Below are 13,065 nucleotides of genomic sequence, written 5' to 3'. Positions count from 1 at the left end.
GTTTTCTAACGGACACCAGAGCTGCTGTTTTTAAGTGGATACTGTTGTTTTTATACTGTTGTTTTTATGTTTCTGATGGGTTTTTTTAAATTTTGTGTACTTCTTTAATGTTTACTGTTTTTAACTGTTGTAAACTGCCCAGAGAGCTTCAGCTATGGGGCGGTATATAAATGTAATAAGTAAATAAATAAATAAATAAATACTGACCAAAGGAGGAAATGGGAAACCTCTTTCAAATCACGAACAATTTGGGGAGGAAAAAACTATCCATCTTCTAGCTGAGGAGAATACAGAATTTACTTCCTTCCTTCCTTCCTTCCTTCCTTCCTTCCTTCCTCTGTCTCCCTCTTTCTCATTCTTTATCTCCCTCCTTCTTTAATGTTTCCTTCTTTTCTCTCTCTTCCCTCTTTTTCATTTTCCTTCCTGCTGTTTCGTCTGCTGTTCTCTCCTTCCTGCCTGCCTGCCTGCCTGCCTTCCTGCTCTTTCTTCCTCCGGTACAACTCCTTCAGCTAGCAATGCAGTCTCTCAACCCCACTTCGCGAATCCGTAAGTCGTGATCCTGTTAAAAAGGAAAAGGAAAAAGGAAAGTTTTCTTCTTTAAACAAAAAGCAAAAAAAAACCTTCAAGGAATCTGGAGATATAATCAGATCAATGGCTGAGGGGAGAAAGAAGCGTGCTTACAACAACTACACATGTGGAAAGTAGCCATTACACCAGACAAGGGACGCTAGCAGAGAAAACATGTGCTTTTTGTATAACTGTCCCCAGGTTCCAGCTCTGCCTTTTTGGCAAAACCCATCAAGTCTCAACTTACACACTTGTTTGAAAAATCAAATGTCAGAGGATTTTATCTAGAGTTGCCACTTTCCCCTTCATATGGCACATAGAGGCCTTCAAGAGGCAGCTGGACAACCATATGTCAGGGATGCTTTAGGGTGGATTCCTGCATTGAGCAGGGGGTTGGACTAGATGGCCTTGTAGGCCCCTTCCAACTCTGCTATTCTATGATTCTATGATTCTAGGTCCCTTTAATACCCGACAGGCAGAAATTCAACTGGTAATCTGTATCCATCAACCACGGCATATCCATGGCAAGAAAAAAACTGCACCTGTGAGGTTGCTACCTGCTGAGTGGCAAGTAAACCGGCCAGTAAAAAAAAATAAAAATCGGGGAACCTGCAATTGCCACCACGGATGGGAACGTAATGGCATGGCTCAGATCCCTCTCCTGCAATCCCGTCACACATTCTTGAATCTCTGTGTCAAGAAAAGCTTCATCTGTTGAGTTTCTGCTTATCACACAGCTGCTATAAGCTCAGAAAGTAAAATGGTAACCCCTGTATGTACTCTCATGTGCCTCCCTCCTCATGGGGAGGCTTAATGAACATATTTTGCGCTTTACAAACCTGAACTATCACTATATTTTGGGTTGAGAAGGAATTTTTACCTATATCACGTTGGCTGTGGATCTTGGCAAGGGAGGCAACTTTAGCTTGGCTCACTTGCTTGAGTTATCTGGAAGGTCATGTCCCTAAAGACACCTTATTGAAGTGCCCCTATTCTGTGCAGCACACTATGGCCTGGACTGAGTAGATTGTTCCTGCTTCCATACATGTGTGATTCTAGTTTGCAACAGGGCATTTGACTTGCTAACTATCCCTTAATCCTTTTGACCCACCCCCACCCCACCCCCATGACTAGGGTGGCCATATGGAAAGGAGGACAGGGCTCCTGTATCTTTAACAGTTGCATAGAAAGGGGAATTTCAGCAGGTGTCATTGGTATACATGCAGCACCTGGTGAAATGCCCTCTTCATCACACAACAGTTAAAGCTGCAGGAGCCCTGCCCTGAGTGACCAAATAGAAAACAGGGCAGGGCTGCTGCAGCTTTATCTGTTGTGATAAAGAGGGGACTCCACCAGGTGCTGCACGCATACCAATGACACTTGCTGAAATCCCCTTTTCAATACAACTGTTAAAGATATAGGAGCACTGTCCTCCTTTCCATAGGGTCACTAGGGTTCACACCCCCATCAGGTGTGAAGAGATTTTGTTGTTGTTGAATAAAGCTTTGTGGAATACCCAGCGGACCTCTGTATGTGGCATCTCTGCAGGAGAGCACGGAATTACAACAGCAGGCTATCCAGCCAGGAAAATCTACAGTGTCGTTGTCACACGGTGGTAACGGGCAGCAAATATCAAGGGCCCAAAACCCACCAAAACCGTTCCGGCAACTCTGCGCTACATTGTAGGTTTGCAGGCCTGTATCTGCATTGCTACAGTTTACTGAATTGATGCGTTATGCGTCATAACTGTCCTTACTATTGTTCCAGACTTTAATATTGCCATAGCGGCCATAACGGCTAAATACTCCCCTGGGGACTGTCAAGATCACCCCCTGCTCTGCATTCCCGCGCCTATCCTGCACTGGGACCCACCCCCTAACTACACCCACTCTCTTAAACCGAACTGAAGCCACCACTGACACCTGCACAAATAACCACAGTGACGTCGGAGCAACGTAAAAACTGGCGGTAAAATGGCACATTGAAAAAGTGCAGCTCCCCAGGGAATAGAACATATAGGCAAGCCTCACGTTTATTTATTTATTTTATTTAAGGATTTTTATGCCGCCATTCAGCCAAAAAAGGCTCTCACGGCGGCTTACAAAAGTATTTCTTGACAGTCCCTGCCCACAGGCTTACAATCTAAAAGACATGACACAAAAGGAAAGGGGATTGGGAGGGAGGAGGAGGAGGAGGGGGAAAAGGAAAGCAAACTCAGGCACTACGATCTTAGTTGCAAAGTTCAGCAGTTACAGTTGACAGCAGGAGGGAGGGGGCTCTCAGCCGGAGCTCGACCCAGGCATGGTGGAGAGGTGCCTGGCTGCTGCTTCCTCCCTCACTGGTGGCCTCTGCAGTCTGCTCTCTCTAAGGCCCTTTCTACACCTAAGGGTTATCCCAGGAAAATAAAACCTTCACGCAAAAGAAAGCAGCTCTTGGCTTGTTGGGCGTTCCCTGCCGAGCTCTGTAGTAACTCAAAGAAGCAGGAGGAGATTCTCAGCCCCTGATGAGGGATGGGTTTCCGAAACACACAGAGCAGATTGAAGAACTCATTAAAGAAAAAGATTGTTTTATAGTACCAGAGCTTGGCTTTCTTCCTACCCCACCCCCCTTGGTTCACAATGCACCATGAGTGTGAGCTGGGCCTATAATTTTTTATTTATTTATTTATTTATTTATTACATTTTTATACCGCCCAATAGCCGAAGCTCTCTGGGCGGTTCATAAAAACTAAAACCATAATAAAACAACCAACAGCTTAAAAGCACAATTACAAAATACAGTACAAAAAGCACAACCAGGATAAAACCACGCAGCAAAATTGATATAAGATTAAAATACAGAGTTAGAACAGTAAAATTTAAATTTAAGTTAAAATTAAGTGTTAAAATACTGAGAGAATAAAAAGGTCTTCAGTTGGCGACGAAAAGAGTACAGTGTAGGCGCCAGGCGGACCTCTCTGGGGAGCTCATTCCACAGCCGGGATGCCACAGCAGAGAAGGCCCTCCTCCTAGTAGCCACCTGCCTCACTTCCTTTGGCAGGGGCTCACGGAGAAGGGCCCCTGTAGATGAACTCAAGGTCCGGGCAGGTACATATGGGAGGAGGCATTCCTTCAAATAACCTGGCCCCAAACCCTTTAGGGCTTTAAATGTCAATACCAGCACTTTGAATCGGGCCCGGACCTGGACTGGCAGCCAATGAAGTTGTAAAAGGATGGGCGTGATGTGGTCTCGTCGGCCAGTCCCTGTTAGTAAACATGCTGCCCTGTTTTGTACCGGTTGGAGTTTCCGGACCGTTTTCAAAGGCTGACCCACGTATAACGCATCACAGTAATCCAAACGAGAGGTTATCAGAGCATGGATAACTGTAGCTAGGCTATCTCTGTCCAGGTAAGGGCATAGTTGGTATATCAACCTAAGCTGATAAAAGGTGCTCTTTCACGTATAATTTCACGTAATCCCAAATTTACAACGAGACCGGAGGCCGGTGGTTCTACCAATGCTTCTCTTTCTCCATCAGCCATGCCAGGTGGTGAGGAGTCACCAGAAACGTCTGCGGTCCATAAAAATTCCAGGAGAATTACTTATTATTAAGTCTGGCCGTCAACATCAGCCCATTAGAGATTCCCTGCTAGGCACTAGTTTTCTCTCTCTCTCTCTCTCTCTCTCTCTCTCTCTCTCTCTCTCTCTCCCCTTTCATTCATTGGTTCATTTCATTCTTTCTTTCTTTTTTGACCTTCAGGTCTGTGGGAGAACTCTGTAAAGCCTCGAGCCTGCAGACCTGGTTTCTTTGAGAGAGAGAGGAAAATTAATAAGACAAACCGAAGAGAATGGGATAAGTTCCAAAAGAGAAAGCAACGGAATGGGGAAGAAATTACAGAGAAATCGCTGGAAAAAAGCCAAAATAAAAAAGGAGGGGGAATTTGGGAGCGTGGAGAGGAGGGAGGTTGTCTGCTAGAAAGGCCCATTTTGCTAGTCCTGTTTACTCTCTTGCGGTCCCACAGCATGTGGCATTAAAAGTCTTCCACACCTTATAAACCTAGCAAAACTAATTTTGCAACGCAGAGAAATACTTTCCCAGAAGGTTCTCCCCTCCCCCCGCACCCCAATTTCTCTCTCACACACACTTTTACGTGCATTTTCTACATCTGACCTGTCTCCGTTTCACCTTAACGGTGCAGGAGAGAGACAGAAATTGCAGACAAGATGAAGGAGTTAATTAACCCTTTCATTCTCACAAGCAAGGGAGAAGGACCTGTAATCGCTGTGGGGTGACCCGGCCTGAAAGCTGCCAGTGTCATTTAATGCAGCCTTCCTCGACCTGAAGCCCTCCGGAGATCTCAAACTACAACTCCTAGCATCCCTATCAAGAATGCTGACCGGGGGTGATGGGAGTTATAGCCGGACCCTCTGGCCATCGACACATTTGGGGCAGCAAATTCCATTAAATGTATTTATTCATTTTAAGTGAGAGTGCACCCCACTTGTCTGAGCCGGGTGAGACATTCCAGGAGTTCAGCGTTTACCGTGATCTGGTTTTCTTTGGAAGGAGTTCCCTGGGGGCATATTGGTGTTTTGCACCATTTGCATTTGTTTTAAAAATGTACACAGGTCAACATCCATGTTTATACCTGAATGGAAACCTCTGACAGAATTTTTGCAAGGAACAGAGAGAAATGATGTATTTGTCTGTGGATTCAGTCTATGAGATATAGGCCTTAGGTAGACTGGGCGAAATCCCGGCGCGAACCCCAAAATTGTCCCTGTGTGCTCCATGACGCACAGGGGATCCCAGGATCAGGGAGAGATGATTCCTCATTTGCCCCGGGATATCGCCCTCCCCTTTGGGCCTGCCGGGAGCCACACAGAGGGTGATGAGTACTGGATAGATCCAGATACCGCAGTCTCATTTTTAGACGAAAAAGACAGTACACCAAATGGTGCCTTCAGAGAGAATCACACAGAGGGTGCAGCACTCCTGAATGTCCAGCTGCCTCTTGAATGCCTCTAGTGTGGGAGAGCCCACAACCTCCCTAGGTAACTGGTTCCATTGAATAACAGAGTTGGAAGGGGCCTACAAGGCCATCGAGTCCAACCCCCTGCTCAAGACAGGAATCCACCCTAAAGCATCCCTGACAGATGGTTGTCCAGCTGCCTCTTGAAGGCCTCTAGTGTGGGAGAGCCCACAACCTCCCTAGGTAACTGGTTCCATTGTACTGCTCTAACAGTCAGAAAGTTTTTCCTGATGTCCAGCTGGAATCTGGCTTCCTTTAACTTGAGCCCGTTATTCCGTGTCCTGCACTCTGGGAGGATCGAGAAGAGAACCTGGCCCTCCTCTGTGTGACAACCTTTTAAGAATTTGAAGAGTGCTCTCATGTCTCCCCTCGATCTTCTCTTCTCCAGGCTAAACATGCCCAGTTCTTTCAGTCCCTCCTCATAGGGCTTTGTTTCCAGACCCCTGATCATCCTGGTTGCCCTCCTCTGAACACGCTCCAGCTTGTCTGCGTCCTTCTTGAATTGTGGAGCCCAGAACTGGACGCAATACTCTAGATGAGGCCTAACCAGGGCCGAATAGAGAGGAACCAGTCCCTCACGCGATTTGGAAGCTATACTTCTATTAAGGCAGCCCAAAATAGCATTTGCCTTTCTTGCAGCCGTATCTCACTGTTGGCTCATATTCAGCTTGTGATCTACAACAATTCCAAGATCCTTCTCATAGGTAGTATGGGCACTTTGTCAAAAGCTTTGCTGAAGTCGATATATTATGTCCAAAGAATTTCACTTCATTGTTTTGACAAACTTGGGCAGCTCTTTGCTTATTATTTTAAAGCAGGGTGGATAAAAATCAATGGTGGTTTTTTTAAAATCAAAAAATCACGTTTTTATATTTAAATTGGATTTTTTAAATAAAATGCTTTTTGAGGAAAAATCGATCTAAAAATAGTTTTCTATTTAAGATACATTATATTCCAAAGGTTATTCATCATGAAATAAGGATTAGTTTTGATTTATGTAGCATGAGGCTGTATATTCACGCAATGTTTAAATTTTTTGGTAAATGAATTCCATTAATCCATTCTGGTAATGATTATATTTCTCCTTCCGATAAAGTACAGCAGAAAAGTTGTCCAAATATGAATGATTAACCTATTAAACTGGAGATAGTTCACTTTGCAATAATTTCATAATTATCTATCTATGATGTGTTTCTAATAGTATAACCAAATCAGTATGTTTTGATGTAACTGTAAAACTAATCTGAAAAGTTGTTATTCTAAAAATGAAACCTTCATCTGGTTGTAAATATAAAGATTATAGCAGTAAGAAAGAGTCTTTGGTAACTTTTGAGTTGTGTAAAATATGTATTAAGCTTATAGCGAGGAAGAGTGCACTTTTTGGGGGGGAAGTCACATGAGTAAATCGAATCTTTCTGAGTCGATTTGATTTAAATCAAATTTATTTAAATCATAGAATCATAGAATAGCAGAGTTGGAAGGGGCCTACAAGGCCATCAAGTCCAACCCCCTGCTCAATGCAGGAATCCACCCTAAAGCATCCCTGACAGATGGTTGTCCAGCTGCCTCTTGAATGACTCTAGTGTTGGAGAGCACACAACGTCCCTAGGTAACTGATTCCATTGTCATACTGCTCTAACAGTCAGGAAGTTTTTCCTGATGTCCAGCCGGAATCTGGCTTCCTTTAACTTGAGCCCGTTATTCCGTGTCCTGCACTCTGGGAGGATCGAGAAGAGATCCTGGCCCTCCTCTGTGTGACAACCTTTTAAGTATTTGAAGAGTGCTCTCATGTCTCCCCTCAATCTTCTCTTCTCCAGTCTAAACATGCCCAGTTCTTTCAGTCTCTCCTCACAGGACATTGTTTCCAGACCCCGGATCATCCTGGTTGCCCTCCTCTGAACACGCTCCAGCTTGTCTGTATCCTTCTTGTATTGTGGAGCCCAGAACTGGATGCAATACTCTAGATGAGGCCTAACCAGGGCCGAATAGAGAGGAACCAGTGCCAAATCCACCCTGTTTTAAAGCCACATTCCCTGTCCTCTGGGTGATCATAAATAACTGGCCAGATTGTCCAACATGCGTGTGGCTTCTTGTATGCAAGTGGGATGTGGCATAGATACCATGCAGACATTCATGTGTGTGTTTGTGTGTAGTAACAGCCTTGACTATCTGTTGCCACCATAGAATACTTTGGGCTTCGTGACCGCCATCGTTTTGCCACTAAATAAATGAAGCGGGATGCCCTAAAATGTTTTCATAGAACTTAACAGGCAAAATGAAGGAAAATGCAAATATTTTAAATATTCTGGTCAAGGAACATCCTGTTGTCGGTGCATGTTCCGTTTGATGGCCAAAAACAGCTTTTGATACCCAAAGGACTTGGCAGGGTCTAAAGGTGAATGTTGAACATTTATATTTTAATGTACTGAAGCCAATTGGAAATATACTTTCTAGATTTCAAATCAGCACAAACATGTGCTTACTTTGCTAATATTATGATACCCTAGCCTGCGAGGCGTCTAGATCATTTGTAAAGCAAAGCAAAAATTGCTACCCATAACCCTATAACCACCCTGGCCCACATCACTCGGCTTACACACCACAATAACTCTTCTGGGAACTGCTTGAATTGTGAATAGTGACCTTGTTTAATCAGGTGTCTTAATATTATTATTCTTTTACAACTGCAAAGAGAAAAGGGATATTAAACCAAGGCCTGAACGTAAGCCTAGTTCTTGCTTAAGAGCTCAGCCAAAACGATGTATTCCGTTTCAGTTTTGCTTTATTAAAAGAAAAGTACTCTGATTTCTAATACGCTCTCAAGTTGCTCTGGGGTCTGGAAACAAAGCCCTATGAAGAGAGACTGAAAGAACTGGGCATGTTTAGCCTGGAGAAGAGAAGATGGAGGGGAGACATGAGAGCCTTCTTCAAATACTTCAAAGGTTGTCACACAGAGGAGGGCCAGGATCTCTTTTTGATCATCCTAGAGGGCCGGACAAGGAAGAACGGGCTCAAGTTAAAGGAAGCCAGATTCTAGCTGGACATCAGGACAACTTCTGTATGACAGAAAGAGACCCACAACATTTAGCCACACGTTGGCAAGTGCATCTGATTAAAAATTTAGAATTTTGTGAAGCTCAGGAGTTCGGCAAGCCGACCTTCGTTAGGAAAGGGTGGGCTGAATTTTTGTGAATTCTGCTGTGGTTCAACCAGCAGCTTCTCCAAGTTGGCCCCAGCTGTCCCGATTTACTGGAGACAACCCCCCCTTTTTTTAGCCCTTGGGGAGATGCTGGGGGTGCTTTTATATAAACACGTCGTAGACTCATAGCATTGAAAAGGATCTTTGACATGATCAAGTCTAAACCAGACTTGGCTTGGACAGCCTATCAATAGAGGACAACCTCAAACAGAAGATTGTCATCTGCCAACTATCCAAAACAGAGGACTGTAAAGTAGGGCATCCAGGCACCCTAGTCCTGGCCCCTGCTCAATCTGCTTATGGTTCTTCATTTTTTTAAACCAGCCTTGGACTAGGTAGCCCTTCAAACAGAGGACTTCCTGACTGTTAGAGCAGTACGACAATGGAACCAGTGACCTAGGGAGGTGGTGGGCTCTCCCACACTCGAGGCCTTCAAGAGGCAGCTGGACAGTCATCTGCCAGGGATGCTTTAGGGTGGATTCCTGCATTGAGCAGGGGGTTGGACTCGATGGCCTTGTAGGCCCCTTCCAACACTACTATTCTATGATTCTATGCTCACTTGATATTTTACCTGTACAGTGTTGTGCAAAAAACCCCAGAGGACTGCTACAAGGCTTAGGGGAGCTGGAAAATCCCTCAGCTCCTCTACAAGCACTAACCAAGAGTGGCCGAGGGTCCTCTTCACTTCTGAAGGGCTGATGGTGTTGGAAATATTGCAAGTTACTGGAAGGGGCCCCATTGTTGCAGTTAGTTAATTCATGGGAATTTAGCTCATTCTGTTTTGCCTTTTTGCTTCCCTCCCCGTCTGCTAATTGCTAGAAGGCAACATTAGTAAATAACGCCAGGGGGGAATCATAGAATCATAGAATAGCAGAGTTGGAAGGGTCCTACAAGGCCATCGAGTCCAACCCCCTGCTCAATGCAGGAATCCACCCTAAAGCATCCCTGACAGATGGTTGTCCAGCTGCCTCTTGAATGCCTCTAGTGTGGGAGATCCCACCACCTCCCTGGGTAACTGGTTCCATTGTCGTACTGCTCTAACAGGAAGTTTTTCCTGAGGTCCAGCCGGAATCTGGCGTCCTGTAACTTGAGCCCGTTATTCCATGTCCTGCACTCTGGGAGGATCGAGAAGAGATCCTGGCCCTCCTCTGTGTGACAACCTTTCAAGTATTTGAAGAGTGCTATCATGTCTCTCCTCAATCTTCTCTTCTCCAGGCTAAACAGGCCCAGTTCTTTCAGTCTCTCTTAATAGATGTAAAATCTAGAATGTCCATTTTCCCCTGACACACAGACATGCATCCTGATGTGTAGACACGCAGCCTGACACATAGAATCATAGAATCATAGAATAGAAGAGTTGGAAGGGGCCTACAAGGCCATTGAGTCCAGCCCCCTGCTCAGTGCAGGAATCCACCCTAAAGCATCCCTGACAGATGGCTGTCCAGCTGCCTCTTGAAGGCCTCGAGTGTGGGAGAGCCCACCACCTCCCTAGGTCACTGGTTCCATTGTCGTACTGCTCTAACAGTCAGGAAGTCCTCTGTTTGAAGGGCTACCTAGTCCAAGGCTGGTTTAAAAAAATGAAGAACCATAAGCAGAGAGAGCAGGGGCCAGGACTAGGGTGCCTGGGTGCCCTACTTTACAGTCCTCTGTTTTGGATAGTTGGCAGATGACAATCTTCTGTTTGAGGTTGTCCTCTATTTGATAGGCTGTCCAAGCCAAATCTGGTTTAGACTTGATCATGTCAAAGATCCTTTTCAATGCTATGAGTCTACGACGTGTTTATATAAAAGCAGCCCCAGCATCTCCCCAAGGGCTAAAAAAAGGGGGGGTTGTCTCCAGTAAATCGGGACAGCTGGGGCCAACTTGGAGAAGCTGCTGGTTGAACCACAGCAGAATTCACAAAAATTCAGCCCACCCTTTCCAAATGAAGGTCGGCTTGCCGAACCCCTGAGCTTCACAAAATTCTAAATTTTTAATCAGATGCACTTGCCAACGTGTGGCTAAAAGTTGTGGGTCTCTTTTGCACACACAGGGTCATACTTTGGGGGGAGGGGCAGAGATGGCCGTGAAAGTACACAAAGAAGCCGCTTCCTTCCACGGGTCCCCCCTCCGAAAACAACCCTCTGCAGGAAGTTGCCCCAGAGAGCTTTATGGAGCCGTTCTTGATCTCCTGTTTCAAATCATCTCCACCCCCTGCTGCTAAGTGAGCAACATGATCTAGCACATTCCAGCAGGAAGGAAAAATGGAGGTGGCCATAAACATCAGCCTCCTGGTGTGACCTGGTCACACCGGCTACCCTGTGCGCACCTTCCCTCCAGGTTGCGTCAAGAGTGTCTCCGCGGTGCATCGCAGACGACTGACGAATGCTCCACACAGCAGCAGCCGCTTCTGTGACCTCCAGCTTGGCTGGGCGGCCGACTCTCTGACCTTCTCTTGCAGCCAACTGTGATCCAAGGGCAAGAACTTGTCCCCCATCCCTGCCCTTTCTTAGAATAACAAAGCAGAGTGACCTTTGATTCCCCCAGTCCCAGCCACTGGGCTGTTGCTGCCGGCCAGCCGTTCAAAGGCTCTGCACCCTCTGCAGGTCGCGAATCCGGAGCAGAGTGACCCGATCCGCGGATCCAGATCGGGTCGGGGGAGCTGCGGATCAAGGCGAAGTGGTTCGCCTCCATCTGGAGCTCCAAACGCAGGTAAGGGGGAAGGGCGCTTACCTGGCTCCACCCCCGCTGCAGTCCGTGTGGCGAGGGCAGCGGAGACAAGTAAGGGGGCAAGGGGGAGGGGGCTTACCTGCCTTTGGCACGGTCTGGCGCCAGCTTCAACTGAGGGCTAAGCCTCAAGCCGGAAGAGCAGGCCGTGGCCTGCTCTTCCAGTTTGAGGACTGACCCTCAGTTGAAGCCAGCGCCGGACCACAACAGAGGCAGGTAAGTGGGGGAGAGGAGGGCTTACCTGGCTCCGCTGCCACCACCACAGTCCATGCGGCAACAGCGGCGGAGCCATGTAAGGGGGAGGGGGGCTTATTTGCCCCTCATTTTGCCCCCCCTTCCCCATTTACCTGCCTCTGCCACCCGCCACAGATCAAGTAAGTAGAGAAGGGGGGCAAAATGTCAATCCGCCCCTCTGGATCTCGCTCTGCGGAGCAGAGCAGGGGAGGGTCAGATTGGCCCAAAGCGGATCGGCTCAATCCAAAAGTTGCAGATCGGGCCACAAAGCGGTTCGGGGGGTCCGTGCACAGCCCTACTCTGCAGGCACATGGATTTATGCAGTGCCAGGAGTTGATGGTTTACAGCATAAGCAAGAAGAGCAGGCCAATACCACTACCACCACCACCACAATGGAAAGCAGGCGCGTTGGACTCAACCGGGTTACGAAGCGGAGAGGCATTTCAGCCTTTCAGAATGAGGAAAACCGGGCACAGAATCTGGGAAGCCACCCATGGGTGGCAGAAAGTGGGGAGGCCATTTGGGGGACCCCAGGGTTCTTCAGCCCTGTGTTAAGCTATCATGTTAATAGTCATTAAACCAGGGGTGAGGAACTACCAGGCTGTGACCCAGGGCTTATCTTGATGAAGGGTTTAGCCTGGGGTGGACTCGGAGAGGCGGCAGGTCATCCACATGACACAGCCACCATTGCGAAGCCACCCGGGGGCAAAACCCAGAAACTCCACTTGGGAAAATAAAAGTCAGGCACTTACCGCAACTTTTTTGGTTGCAAAGCCAACGGTGCCCCCTGATTGGTCGCCAATGGCTGGGCTGAACAAGGAAGGGGGCAGACCGGGAGCTCCAAGTCGGGGACCGCAGGTCCCTGTAAATAAATTAATAAATAAATACAGGGGGAGGAGAGGAACGGGGTAGCCAAGAGGCCACCGCCACTGCCGGGCTGAGCACCAGGGATGGGGGAGGAACAGGGCAGCTGGCTCTCCCTCTGACCTCCCTCCAGCTGCCCTGTTGCTCCCCCACTTTTTATTTTAAAAAATGGGGGAGGAGAGAAATGGGGTAGCTGGGAGGATGCTGCTGGGCTGAGCATTGGGGAGGGGAGAGGAACAGGGCAGCTGGCTCTCCTCCCTCTGACCTCCCTCCAGCTGCCCTGTTGCTCCCCCCATTTTTTATTTTAAAAAATGGGGGAGGAGAAGAATGGGGTAGCTGGGAGGTCACTGCCAGGCCGAGCATCGGGGAGGAGACAGGAACAGGGCAGCTGGCTCTCCTCTCTCTGACCTCCCTCCAGCTGCCCTGTTGCTCTCCCCATTTTTTATTTTAAAAAAATGGGGGAGGAGAAGAATGGGGTAGCCG

This window comes from Elgaria multicarinata, chromosome 5 (genome assembly GCF_023053635.1).
Source record: "Elgaria multicarinata webbii isolate HBS135686 ecotype San Diego chromosome 5, rElgMul1.1.pri, whole genome shotgun sequence".
Lineage (NCBI taxonomy): Eukaryota > Metazoa > Chordata > Lepidosauria > Squamata > Anguidae > Elgaria > Elgaria multicarinata.
This window is presented reverse-complemented; position numbering follows the sequence as displayed.